The sequence below is a fragment of the Rattus norvegicus genome, chromosome X (genome assembly GCF_021556685.1).
Source record: "Rattus norvegicus strain SHRSP/BbbUtx chromosome X, alternate assembly SHRSP_T2T, whole genome shotgun sequence".
Lineage (NCBI taxonomy): Eukaryota > Metazoa > Chordata > Mammalia > Rodentia > Muridae > Rattus > Rattus norvegicus.
This window is the reverse complement of record NC_141554.1, coordinates 31,191,147-31,205,254: the sequence shown is the minus strand read 5'-3', so window position 1 is coordinate 31,205,254 and position 14,108 is coordinate 31,191,147. Positions and strand designations below refer to the sequence as shown.

General features: G+C 39.0%; 1 long non-coding RNA gene across 1 annotated transcript; it reads right to left on the bottom strand.

Annotated features, from left to right (window-relative positions):
• Nucleotides 1-8,082: 8,082 nt before the first annotated feature.
• Nucleotides 8,083-8,795, bottom strand: LOC147998186 (uncharacterized). Its single transcript, XR_015646515.1, has 2 exons — nt 8,639-8,795; nt 8,083-8,469 (listed from the first exon to the last, which is right to left on the bottom strand). It is a non-coding gene; the product is annotated as an uncharacterized LOC147998186 (long non-coding RNA).
• Between the last annotated feature and the right edge of the window lie 5,313 nt (nt 8,796-14,108).

The following is a 14,108-nucleotide window of genomic DNA, read 5'->3' as shown; positions in this document are numbered from 1 at the left end:
AAGACCTCATACCAATATTATCCAAACTATTCCACAAAATTGAAACAGATGGAGCCCTACCAAATTCCTTCTACGAAGCCACAATTACTCTTATACCTAAACCACACAAAGACACAACAAAGAAAGAGAACTTCAGACCAATTTCCCTTATGAATGTCGACGCAAAAATACTCAATAAAATTCTGGCAAACCGAATTCAAGAGCACATCAAAACAATCATCCACCATGATCAAGTAGGCTTCATCCCAGGCATGCAGGGATGGTTTAATATACGGAAAACCATCAACGTGATCCATTATATAAACAAACTGAAAGAACAGAACCACATGATCATTTCATTAGATGCTGAGAAAGCATTTGACAAAATTCAACACCCCTTCATGATAAAAGTCCTGGAAAGAATAGGAATTCAAGGCCCATACCTAAACATAGTAAAAGCCATATACAGCAAACCAGTTGCTAACATTAAACTAAATGGAGAGAAACTTGAAGCAATCCCACTAAAATCAGGGACTAGACAAGGCTGCCCACTCTCTCCCTACTTATTCAATATAGTTCTTGAAGTTCTAGCCAGAGCAATCAGACAGCAAAAGGAGACCAAAGGGATACAGATCGGAAAAAAAGAGGTCAAAATATCACTATTTGCAGATGACATGATAGTATATTTAAGTCATCCCAAAAGTTCCACCAGAGAACTACTAAAGCTGATAAACAACTTCAGCAAAGTGGCTGGGTATAAAATTAACTCAAATAAATCAGTTGCCTTCCTCTATACAAAAGAGAAACAAGCCAAGAAAGAAATTAGGGAAACGACACCCTTCATAATAGACCCAAATAATATAAAGTACCTCGGTGTGACTTTAACCAAGCAAGTAAAAGATCTGTACAATAAGAACTTCAAGACACTGAGGAAAGAAATTGAAGAAGACCTCAGAAGATGGAAAGATCTCCCATGCTCATGGATTAGCAGGATTAATATAGTAAAAATGGCCATTTTACCAAAAGCAATCTACAAATTCAATGCAATCCCCATCAAAATACCAATCCAATTCTTCAAAGAGTTAGACAGAACAATTTGCAAATTCATCTGGAATAACAAAAAACCCAGGATAGCTAAAACTATCCTCAACAATAAAAGGACGTCAGGGGGAATAACTATCCCTGAACTCAAGCACTATTACCGAGCAATAGTGATAAAAACTGCATGGTATTGGTACAGAGACAGACAGATAGACCAATGGAATAGAATTGAAGACCCAGAAATGAACCCACACACCTATGGTCACTTGATTTTTGACAAAGGAGCCAAAACCATCCAATGGAAAAAAGATAGCATTTTCAGCAAATGGTGCTGGTTCAACTGGAGGCCAACATGTAGAAGAATGCAGATCGATCCATGCTTATCACCCTGTACAAAGCTTAAGTCCAAGTGGATCAAGGACCTCCACATCAAACCAGACACACTCAAACTAATAGAAGAAAAACTAGGGAAGCATCTGTAACACATGGGCACTGGAAAAAATTTCCTGAACAAAACACCAATGGCTTATGCTCTAAGATCAAGAATCGACAAATGGGATCTCATAAAACTGCAAAGCTTCTGTAAGGCAAAGGACACTGTGGTTAGGACAAAACGGCAACCAACAGATTGGGAAACGATCTTTACCAATCCTACAACAGATAGAGGCCTTATATCCAAAATATACAAAGAACTCAAGAAGTTAGACCGCAGGGAAACAAATAACCCTATTAAAAAATGGGGTTCAGAGCTAAACAAAGAATTCACAGCTGAGGAATGCCGAATGGCTGAGAAACACCTAAAGAAATGTTCAACATCTTTAGTCATAAGGGAAATGCAAATCAAAACAACCCTGAGATTTCACCTCAAACCAGTGCGATTGGCTAAGATCAAAAACTCAGGTGACAGCAGATGCTGGCGAGGATGTGGAGAAAGAGGAACACTCCTCCATTGTTGGTGGGATTGCAGACTGGTAAAACCATTCTGGAAATCAGTCTGGAGGTTCCTCAGAAAATTGGACATTGAACTGCCTGAGGATCCAGCTATACCTCTCTTGGGCATATACCCAAAAGATGCCCCAACATATAAAAAAGACACGTGCTCCACTATGTTCATCGCAGCCTTATTCATAATAGCCAGAAGCTGGAAAGAACCCAGATGACCTTCAACAGAGGAATGGATACAGAAAATGTGGTACATCTACACAATGGAATATTACTCAGTTATCAAAAACAATGTCTTTATGAAACTCATAGACAAATGTTTGGAACTGGAAAATATCATCCTGGGTGAGGTAACCCAATCACAGAAAAACACACATTGTATGCACTCATTGATAAGAGGATATTAGCCCAAATGCTCGAATTACCCTAGATGCACAGAACACATGAGACTCAAGAAGGATGACCAAAATGCGAATGCTTCACTCCTTCTTTAAAAGGGACAAGAATACCCTTGGGAGGGAATAAGGAGGCAAAGTTTAGAACAGAGGCAGAAGGAACACCCATTCAGAGCCTGCCCCACATGTGGCCCATACATATACAGTTATCCAATTAGACAAGATGGATGAAGCAAAGAAGTGCAGGCCGACAGGAGCCGGATGTAGATCTCTCCTGAGAGACACAGCCAGAATACAGCAAATACAGAGGCGAATGCCAGCAACAAACCACTGAACTGAGAATAGGTCCCCCGTTGAAGGAATCAGAGAAAGGACTGGAAGAGCTTGAAGGGGCTTGAGACCCCATATGTACAACAATGCCAAGCAACCAGAGCTTCCACGACTAAGCCACTACCTAAAGACTATACATGGACTGACCCTGGACTCTGACCTCATAGGTAGCATTGTATATCCTAGTAAGAGCACCAGTGGAAGGGGAAGCCCTGGGTCCTGCTAAGACTGAACCCCCAGTGAATGTGATTGTTGGGGGGAGGGCGGCAATTGGGGGAGGATGGGGAGGGGAACACCAATTAAGAAGGGTAGGGGGAGGGATTAGGGTGATTTTGGCCCAGAAACCGGGAAAGGGAATGACATTCAAAATGTAAATAAGAAATACTCAAGTTAATAAAAAAAAGAAGGAAAATACCCAATGTTTAAAAATGGGAAAAATAAATAAATAATAAATAAAAAATAAAAAATAAAAAAGAACTTCTGGGGAAATCATCATACCTGACCTTAAACATGTTGTAGCACAATAGTCATAAAAACTGTATGGTATTGGTACAGAGAGAGGCAGATAGATCAGTGGAACAGAACTGAAGACTCAGAAATGAACCCACACACCTATGGTCACTTGATCTTTGACAAAGGTGCTAAAACAATCCAATGGAAGAAATATAGCATTTTCCACATTTACTTTCTTCTCAACTCTCCCTACTCAACTGAGTTACCTTTTAAAATTTGCACACATTGAGATTAAAATTGGGCCTGTACTGTGATGGTTTCTATTTCCTCTTGCATCTTAAGTGCACACTAACCTTTGAGTAATGTTAGCATCGAGTAGTGCAGACCCTGCATCTGCTTGATCCGGTTTGCTGTGACCTTACCGGTTTGAATTGGAATCGCACCACTTCATAGATAAAGGAAACTGAGTGTATTGCTGCACTTTTAAATTTTCAAAACAGTGTTTTAAAATTGCATTGTTTCTATTTTTTTTAAACTCAGTTTAAAAAAAAGACTAAAATGTTCTTTCAAAAGAGGCATCTAAACATGTTCCTAATTTTGTATATGGGCTTAGGTTTTGTAACCAATAAAAAAGCTGCTATCAAATATGATTTTTAAAAAAGGAAGGGGAAGAGGATGGGATATGGGGCTTATGGCTTGAAAACCAGGAAAGGGAATAATATTTGAAATGTAAATAAAAATACCCAATAAAAAAAGAAGAAGAAAGAATTTTAAGCCATCTGGACAAATGATTATCCACAAAAAAAGAGTACAGGGTATCAAAAGCAGCACTTAATCCTGAGACAACGGGACCACAATCAGCAGGTGCCACCAACACTCAATTTCCCTCAAGCAATACGCTACCATGGACCTGGCTACCTGTAAAGTCAGAGTCTGCCCTAAGAAGCCACCAACTGATTAATGAGACCAAGCCTCAGAGAGCAGTCAACCCAGAAGTGACTTTCTTATACATAATCCACAATGATCACTCCTGAAATCAACTGAACAAAGACAAATAAACATTGCAATTACACTGGATCCTCAAAAGGCTGTGTAAGAATGCATAATTTTAAAATACTGGACATGAATGTATTCCATAATGCTGCTGTGACAAATTACTAGAAGTAGAATAGCTTAAAACAACACAAATTTAATTGTTATCATACAGTTTTAGATGTCAGAAGTCAGAATGGGCACAGTAGCATTACACTATAGACAAAAATTCAAACAAAAGCTACATTTAATCTAAGATAGCAATAGTTATATTGCATAAATGATTACCTCTACCAGTTTTATAAACCTCAACACTGTGATTTAATTGTTGTGTATGCATATAGAGAACTACATGTAGGTAATGGTTGGGATGAAATGTAATGAGTCACAATGAAGGGCTTTTATGGGAGCACATGAAAAGTCTTGATCAAGAGGTCAGAATAAAGGAGTCAGCTCACCTTTGACAAAGCTAGAGTCCTGCCAGATCAGAGACTCTCAGTGGCTAGATAATGAAAGCAAAAATACAATTTGGTTGTCTCAGCAGAATATGGAATTTGAGGCTTCTGATGCTATACTAAACAGTGTCTGAAGAGAGCTAATAGGCTAATATGAGTTCTACATTTTTTCTGGTCCCTCTAACTGCCCATAGCAGCAATGTTCTGGGTCTCACTCCACTTCATGGGCTGTTTTCCTCTCCCTGTCTCATTTCTCCCCCACTTTCTCATATTCTGGCATCGCATTACACATGAATCACTTTTACTTGAATGCTTGTCTCAGAGTTTACTGCTGAGAAAGTCTGGATGGGGACATTGCCTTCTAAGTACTAGCTCCAGCCTCTAGCACAGGAGCATAGAAAAATAAGACATTTCCTTGGTGTCTGTCACCAGGTAGTATAATAACTACTTGAAGATGGACAAGTGACAACCAGTAAAAGAGATAAAGAAAATTAGAAAATTGAAATTCTCAAAAAATTTAAGATACAAAAAATAAATCCCCAAAAATGGCAGAAATAAAACGGTTCTCATTTCCTCCTTATCTTATGGTCCATCCAACCTTTGATATAAGCCACCACACATTAACATCTCTTATCTTAGTTCCTTCAACATTTGAACTTGGTTCATAATCCCAAATACTTTTTGGATCACACAAATACATAATGTTCTGTTACAACATTTTCATCTGAGGCAAAGAGGAAAACCATACATACCCTGACAGTGGTATGAATAAACATTTCAATGGGGCAATCCCAAAACCAACAAAGACAAAAAATCCTGATATAGTGTCTACCAATTTTTATGGTATAAATATTCCTGTTGTGGCTCAATGCAACCTAAATTTATGACGTAAGACGGCTCACAGAACTCTTGTATATTTAACTAGCATTTCTGAGCTTGTGGTACAGCTGGTTCCACACTACTGTCCAGCCTTACAAGACTTTGCACTGGCAAGAGCTCCTCATTCTGGGTAGACAATTTTCTCTATTAAACTGACTCCCAAGGAAGAACTGATGCACTACCACAGATTCACATCTCAAAACTGATCAGGCAAACATACACTGGGACATATTTCTATTTAGAGGCCTAAGCTTACAACAAATCTTCTGCCTTCAACACATAGTTTCCAAGATTATCCTAGGTCATCTCCCATAGCAGCAATGTTCTGGGTCTCACTCCACTTCATGGGCTGTTTTCCTCTCCCTGTCTCATTTCTCCCCCACTTTCTCATATTCTGGCATCGCATTACACATGAATCACTTTTACTTGAATGCTTGTCTCAGAGTTTACTGCTGAGAAAGTCTGGATGGGGACATTGCCTTCTAAGTACTAGCTCCAGCCTCTAGCACAGGAGCATAGAAAAATAAGACATTTCCTTGGTGTCTGTCACCAGGTAGTATAATAACTACTTGAAGATGGACAAGTGACAACCAGTAAAAGAGATAAAGAAAATTAGAAAATTGAAATTCTCAAAAAATTTAAGATACAAAAAATAAATCCCCAAAAATGGCAGAAATAAAACGGTTCTCATTTCCTCCTTATCTTATGGTCCATCCAACCTTTGATATAAGCCACCACACATTAACATCTCTTATCTTAGTTCCTTCAACATTTGAACTTGGTTCATAATCCCAAATACTTTTTGGATCACACAAATACATAATGTTCTGTTACAACATTTTCATCTGAGGCAAAGAGGAAAACCATACATACCCTGACAGTGGTATGAATAAACATTTCAATGGGGCAATCCCAAAACCAACAAAGACAAAAAATCCTGATATAGTGTCTACCAATTTTTATGGTATAAATATTCCTGTTGTGGCTCAATGCAACCTAAATTTATGACGTAAGACGGCTCACAGAACTCTTGTATATTTAACTAGCATTTCTGAGCTTGTGGTACAGCTGGTTCCACACTACTGTCCAGCCTTACAAGACTTTGCACTGGCAAGAGCTCCTCATTCTGGGTAGACAATTTTCTCTATTAAACTGACTCCCAAGGAAGAACTGATGCACTACCACAGATTCACATCTCAAAACTGATCAGGCAAACATACACTGGGACATATTTCTATTTAGAGGCCTAAGCTTACAACAAATCTTCTGCCTTCAACACATAGTTTCCAAGATTATCCTAGGTCATCTCCACTGCTGCCCACTGTAAGGGATTGCAACAGTGTGTGAACATCAATTTTTGTTCATGTACCATTGATTAAAATTAGCGTGTATGGAACCTACCTGCAAAAAAGCTAGTAAATGTAGGGAATCTGTGAGCCCAGGAAGATAAGAACATGAATTCAGTATGTACTTTCTGTGCTGCAGTTACATCTGTATAGTACAGTATTCCTGCTGGATTCATTCTAGTATTTTATAGATAAGCAAGCCACAGCTTACAGTATATATATATATATATGATTTGCGCAAGATTGCACATCTAGCAAGTAGGATATGGACTCAAAATGATATTTCTTTTTTTAAAAAAACTTCTTTTTGTTCTTTCTATGTTTAATTTTATTTTTCTTGGTTATTATATGAATTTATATGTCAAATGTTATCCCCTCTCCCCTTCTCCGATACCCCTACCCCCTACCCCTGCTTCTATGAGGATGTTTCCACTGCCACCTAACCACTTCAACCTCAAAGTCCTCACAATCCCCTATACTGGGGAAACGGGTTTCTCAGGACCAAGGGCTTTTCCTCCTATTGATTCCTCTTATTGACCTCCTCTGCTACATATGCAGCTGGGGCCATGGGTCCTTCTATGTGTACCCTTTGGTTGGTTGTTTAGTCCCTGAGAGCTCTGGTGGTATCTGGCTGATGTTGTTCTTCCTATGTGGTTGCAAAAATAAGCTGTAGATATCTCTACCTGCTTTGTAAGCAGTACTGGTTGGCAAGCCTCTACTTACTGTCCTACTCCTCCCACAATTTCCAAAGAGTTAGGCTAAATCCATGCTGCATTTGCAGCCTCCAGTCAAGATTAGTGCCCTTTCATATATACTGTGCATTTTGATGGGATGAAGTCCCTTCTGTGTGTCTTCGTACATGAGATAATGAGAACTTTAAAAAACACCACAAGGAGGTTAAGGGTCCTAAAGTTGAGGTGCCTCCTAAGTTAGGACTGGAACTGCCACTCACACCTCAGTTTCACATCAATGTAATAGCTTGAAACAATGCAGCAGCCCTAGCCAGTGACATTTAGGAATACCTTGGGTTTTCCCTGATGCCTTGTGAAATAATGTTTCAGGAGGACATTTGTGCTAACTCAATTTAGACCATTCATTGTCTACCTATCAGGGGGTTGTTCATGCTGCTCCCAACCTTCTAGAAACTGGTGTTCCTTCTCATCATCTTCCCAGTATTCCCTCCCTCCATCCCTCTCATTCTACACCATCAGAGACTGAGAGTGACATATATATTTTCACATCTGATTGATTTTATTGTCACCATCATACAATCTAGTACGTGGTGAGACGTGGACTTGACACCCTGACTGTGTCTCAGCTTCCAGACCCAGTCACTGATGTTACTTAGGACTTTGGACCCACTTGGGGTGTAGGAATGTCCACAGCTTCAATAGGAACAGAGGCAATATTGGGGCACGGTGGAACTGCCTCCGCTGCAGCCGGGGCTGAGGGGTTGTCATTTTTATTCATTTGCTCACGAACAAGATGTGCCCCAGATGGTCGGCTCTGTTGGCTCGTGCTCGGCTCTTCCTGAATCCTAGTATGGACAGGTCTCTGGGACTTTGTCCTCCTTGATGGATGAAGAGATCGCTCCACCTTCATTGTGATCTGAAAGAACTACATACTAAAGTCACAAGGGCACTGGTTTGGGGGAAAGATAGATTGTGGGTAGGGATTCATGAGAAGGGGCAGAGGTAGATGAGAAGTTTATAGCAGACCTGAGAAAGTCTTAGGGGAAGGGATGGCTGCAGTAGGGAGGGAATGAGCTTAGCTTGGAACTTCTCACCTTGATATTTCCACAAGAAGGGCAAGAGGAATGATATCTCTTGTGAAGCTTCGACCTACGTTTGACCTTCTTTTTAAGCTTTGATCTCTTGGTTGATCCTGCGGCTGCTTCAGCTCTAGGCCGGGTGGCTTTCTTAGCTGCCCCTGCCATACTGGTGGTATTCCAGGGACTGGCCCCAGACCTCTGAGCACCCTGCTTATCTACCTGCTGAACAATGGGTGCCACACCCCTTAGCTTTGATTGGTCAACAAAGTCTGCCCTAGCCAATGGCAGCTAAGGAGTGGCTGGCACCTCACAATGCCCTACCTCTGACCACTTTGAGGTTAAAGGGAGTACAGAACAGGCTGCCTAAGAGTCTCAGATATGCCTTACTCATTGAAAAATATCGCCTTCATACCCTGTCGAAGGGGTCAATATACTAGAACTACAAAAACTGGTTGAAAATAGAAGGCTTTACTTAAACCTCTGCAAGATTAATTTCTTAAGCTTACCCTCTTCTTATACTGAGACTGTGACAAACTTCTGTATAAGTTTGCTACTTCACACTCCTTCACTTAATCCCTACTTTGTTGTGCTTTTTGCTCACACTGACTTTACCTTAGTGTTCTGATAGTATTTTAGATATTATACCTAAACACTTCTCAAAGTAATAGGACCCTATTATGAGTAAATTGATATGAGGATCACCTACACCCAGTAACAGCAAAAGAAAAAAAAAACATGTGTCCTATAAAGACATATCTTGACCCCCCCAAAAAACAGCAAAAAAAGAATATATGTATCCCATATTGACATCACCTTACCTATTACAATTTGGTATCTAAGAATGGCTTATTTTTTAAATTCCTAGTTTAAAATAGAATTTTTTTCTACCAGCATTCTCACTTATTGATAGAAAGTAGAGTGAACTGCCCACTGTTGAAAGTTAAATGCTCATTTGATTGCATTATTGAAATCTGTCACACTACTTTTTATTTTATGAGATTCTGTTCTTCACATTTTATTCTATTTTTTCTTTTCACTAACACTATTTGTCTTCCCATCAGGTGGACTTGGAAATATACCTTGAATTATATCCTTATATTTTTGTTTTTGTATAATATGTGTTCAATTGTAGCACAACCTACTGTGACAGGCTGTGCTCTGCTCTCTCTAGTTTATTGCTTCTAAAGTGCAAGATGTTTCATGGAAACACACACCACCTTTAGCATTCTCTTTTCCTCTACATTTAAGGGAAACCTATGTTTGTTCAATATCCCGTGCCACAAATATCAATTTCTATTCATTGTTATTTATGTCCCATTTGAATTTCTAAATATACACATGTGGCCGGTAGAGGTTGTCTTGATCTCAGATTATTGATAATTATCTCATTCCAGCTGGGTTCCTATAACAGTTCTGTTTTATACATTGCGTTGTTTCTACCATTTTTTAAGGATACAGCTTAGAGTGCCAGCAAGGACCAGTTATGATGAACACCTTCTTCCTAGTTATGCCTTAATCTAGTCTTCTTGGTTGAGCTATTCAAACAGAGACTTCCTGTGAGCTGAACTTCCGCATCCTTCTGCTTCAAGAAGGCATCATGGATTGGAGACAAAATTAGTTTGTAGCTTCACTTTCTTCCTTCATTCTTTGATGCCAGCTCTACTGAACTGGGAGCTGAGCTAACATTCCTACAAAGCAAAATAATCCAGGTGAATCTGCTCTCCACTAACCCCTACCTGGGTTCCTCAAGACGCAGAAGGAAGCTCTTCTACTACAAACAAGGTGGCCCTGTTGGTTTTTGTATCCTCTCATCAAAGAAGCTGAATAGTGCAGCCAGGGCAGTACTGGAGCACACCTTTATTCCCAGCACAAAAGAGGCAGAAGCAAATAGATCTATGCAAGTTCCAGGACAGTCTTCTCTACAAAGCAAGTTCCAAGATAGCCAGGTCTACAAGAGAAGCCTTGTTGCAAAAAATAGAAATCCAAAAAGAAGAAGCTTAGTAGTGACTTAATTTTGCACTCCCTTATTTTAGAGGGTCATTGGATACATACAGAATTATTAGAAGCCAACATGAGATTATTCATAGGCTGATGATAACTGCAAACAGTTTACATCTTATTACACAAGTATTTTCACAGGTAATTAAAAATTTGTCATAAAATTGAAAACAAATACTATTAGTTAGAAATTATAGAACTGCAGAAAGTATAGGTAAAATAGCTTGAGTGGCTTTACACAGGGTAAAAGAAACAAATGATCAATGTATTTGAGGGACGTGGGGTATAATTTATCTAAAGTGAACAGAGAGACTAATTAGAGCAACTTGTGTGTTGATTAAAAAAAGGCTTGACTTTCTAGTTACGAGTGTTAGAATGAAATAAGAATCAGAGTGAGACTAATTTTTTAGTTTGTTGTTGTTGTTGTTGTTGTTGTTGTTGTTGTTACTGTTTCTGTTGCTACAGCCGCTATGGTAAAACTCTGTGGCCAATGAAGCTTATAAAAAAAGACTTTATTTAAAAGAGTTTATTTAAAGTGTAGTGACCTCCAACTCATCATACACCTCTCAATCCTTCTCAAATTCATGGCCTCTTTTTCTTATGATTCCTGCTATATATATTATGTGTATGTTTAAATGTGTATGTATATATGACTATGATCTGATGAATCTATGTGGTGTTGTTTTTTTCTTTTTATATTTTATATGTTTATGCTATTTAATGTCTACAACTTCATATACAATTAATGTCGTTTTATTGATTCATTTGCTATTAACCACAGCAGATCCATATGTTCCATGAGTTTCTAAATGTATACTCTTTTCTACAAAACATCTTTGCTCATCCTGAACATTTTATTCTCAGAGAAAAGCTATTTGAAATTGTTCCAGGTAGAAGCATGAATGAGAAAATAGCAGATTTCTATGTATTTAATAAGTTAAACAACCCTAAAGTATGGAGAATGACATATGATAATGAGACTATTATAAGACAAAATCAGAGCATATACATTTTGCAACCAATTCACATAACAATAAGACGCCATCATATTTAAGAATATTATGCTGCTCAAGAGAATGACTGCATTCAATTTTTTTCTTTTTTTATTAGATATAATTGTTTACTTACATTTCGAATGTAAATTCCTTTCCAGTTTTCCTGTCCATAAGCCCCCATTCCCTCCCTATCCCCCATACAGGTATTCCCCCCATCCATCCCCCTTACTGCCCCCCCCATATTCCCCTGCACTGGGGGGTCCAACCTTGGCAGAACCAAGGGCTTCTCCTTCCACTGATGCCCCAACATGGCTATCCTCTGCTACATATGCAGTTGGAGCCCTGGGTCAATCCATGTATAGTCTTTCAGTGATGGTTTAGTCCTTGGAAGCTCTAGTTGGTTGCCATTGTTGTCCTTATGGGGTTGCAATCTCCTTCAACTCTTTCAATACTTCCTCTAATTCCCCCCAAGAAGGACCTGTTCTCAGTTCAGTGGTTTGCTACTAGCATTGACCTCTGTTCTCTGGATGTGTCTCTCAGGAGAGATCTATATCCGGTCCCTTTCAGCATGCATTGTTTAGCTTCATCAATCTAACCTGGTTTTGGTGGCTGTATATATATATATATATATATATATATATATATATATATATATATATATATATATATATATATATATGCGCCACACGAGGGGCAGGCTCTGAATGTCCATTCCTTCAGTTGCTGCTCTAAACATTGCTTCCACATCCCCTCCTATGGATATTTTCCCCTTTTAAGAAGGAGTGGGAGACCTCACACCAGTGAGAATGGCTAAGATAAAAAACTCAGGTGACAGAAGATGCTAGCAAGGATGTGGGGAAAGAGGAATACTCCTCCATTGTTGGTGGGATTGCAGACTGGTAAAACCATTCTGGAATTCAGTCTGGAGGTTACTCAGAAAATTGGACATTGAACTACCTGAGGACCCACAGCTATACCTCTCTTGGGCATATACCCAAAAGATGCCCCAACATATAAAAAAGACACATGCTCCACTATGTTCATAGCAGCCTTATTTATAATAGCCAGAAGCTGGAAAGAACTCAGATGCCCTTCAACAGAGGAATGGATACAGAAAATGTGGTACATCTACAAAATGGAATATTACTCAGCTATCAAAAACAACGAGTTTATGAAATTCATACGCAAATGGATGGAACTGGAAAATATCATCCTGAGTGAGGTAACCCAATCACAGGAAAACACACCTGGTATGCACTCACTGATAAGTGGATATTAGCCAAAAAGCTCAGGTAGTTCAATGTCCAATTTTCTGAGGAACCTCCAGACTGATCTCCATAGTTGTTGTACCAGTTTTCAATCCCATCAACAACGGAAGATTGTTCCTCTTTCCCCACATCCTCGCCAGCATCACCTGAGTTTTTTATCTTAGCCATTCTGACTTGTGAGTGGTGGAATCTCAGGGTTGTTTCGATTTGCATTTCTCTGATGACTAAGGATGTTGAACATTTCTTTGGGTTCTTTTCGTGCATTTGATATTCCTCAACTGAGAATGTTTTGTTTAGCACTGTACCCCATTTTTAATGGGGTTACTTGGTTCTCTGGAGTCTAACTTTTTTAATTCTTTGTATACGTTGGATATTAGTCTGGTATAATTCTTATAGGTCTGCATTTATATGTTACTTGACCTTTTTCCCTTACTGCTTTTAATATTCTTTCTTGTTTTGTGCATTTGGTGTTTTAACTATTATGTGATGGGAGGAATTTCTCTTCTGGTTCAATCTATTTTGAGTTCTGTAGGCTTCTTGCATGTTTACGGGCATCTCTTTCTTCAGGTTAGGGAAGTTTTCTTCTATAATTTTGTTGAATATATTTACTGGCCTTTTAAGTTGGGAGTCTTCACTTTCTTCTATACCTATTATCCTTAGGTTTGATCTTCTCATTTGTCCTGGATTTCCTGTATGTTTTGGGTAGGGGCATTTTGTGTTTATATTATCTTTGACAATTGTGTCGATGTTTTCTATGGTGACCTCTGCCCCTGAGATTCTCTCTTCTATCTCTTGCATTCTGTTGGTGATGCTTGTATCTACAGCTCCTTATCTCTTCCTTAGGTTTTCTTTTTTTTTCTTTTTTTTTCTGGTTCTTTTTTTCCGAGCTGGGGACTGAACCCAGGGCCTTGTGCTTCCTAGGTAAGCGCTCTACCACCGAGCTAAATCCCCAGCCCCTTCCTTAGGTTTTCTATATCCAGGGTTGTCTCCCTTTGTGTTTTCTTTATTGCTTCTATTTCCATTTTCAATTCCTTCACCTGTTTGGTTGTGATTTCCTGTAATTCTTTCAGGGATTTTTGTGTTTCCTCTCTAACGGCTTCTACTTGTTTATTTGTGTTTTCCTGCATTTCTTTAAGGGAGCTCTTTATGTCTTTCTTAAAGTCCTCCATCATTATCATAAAATGTGATTTCAAATCTAAATATTGCTTTTCCAGTGAGTTTGGA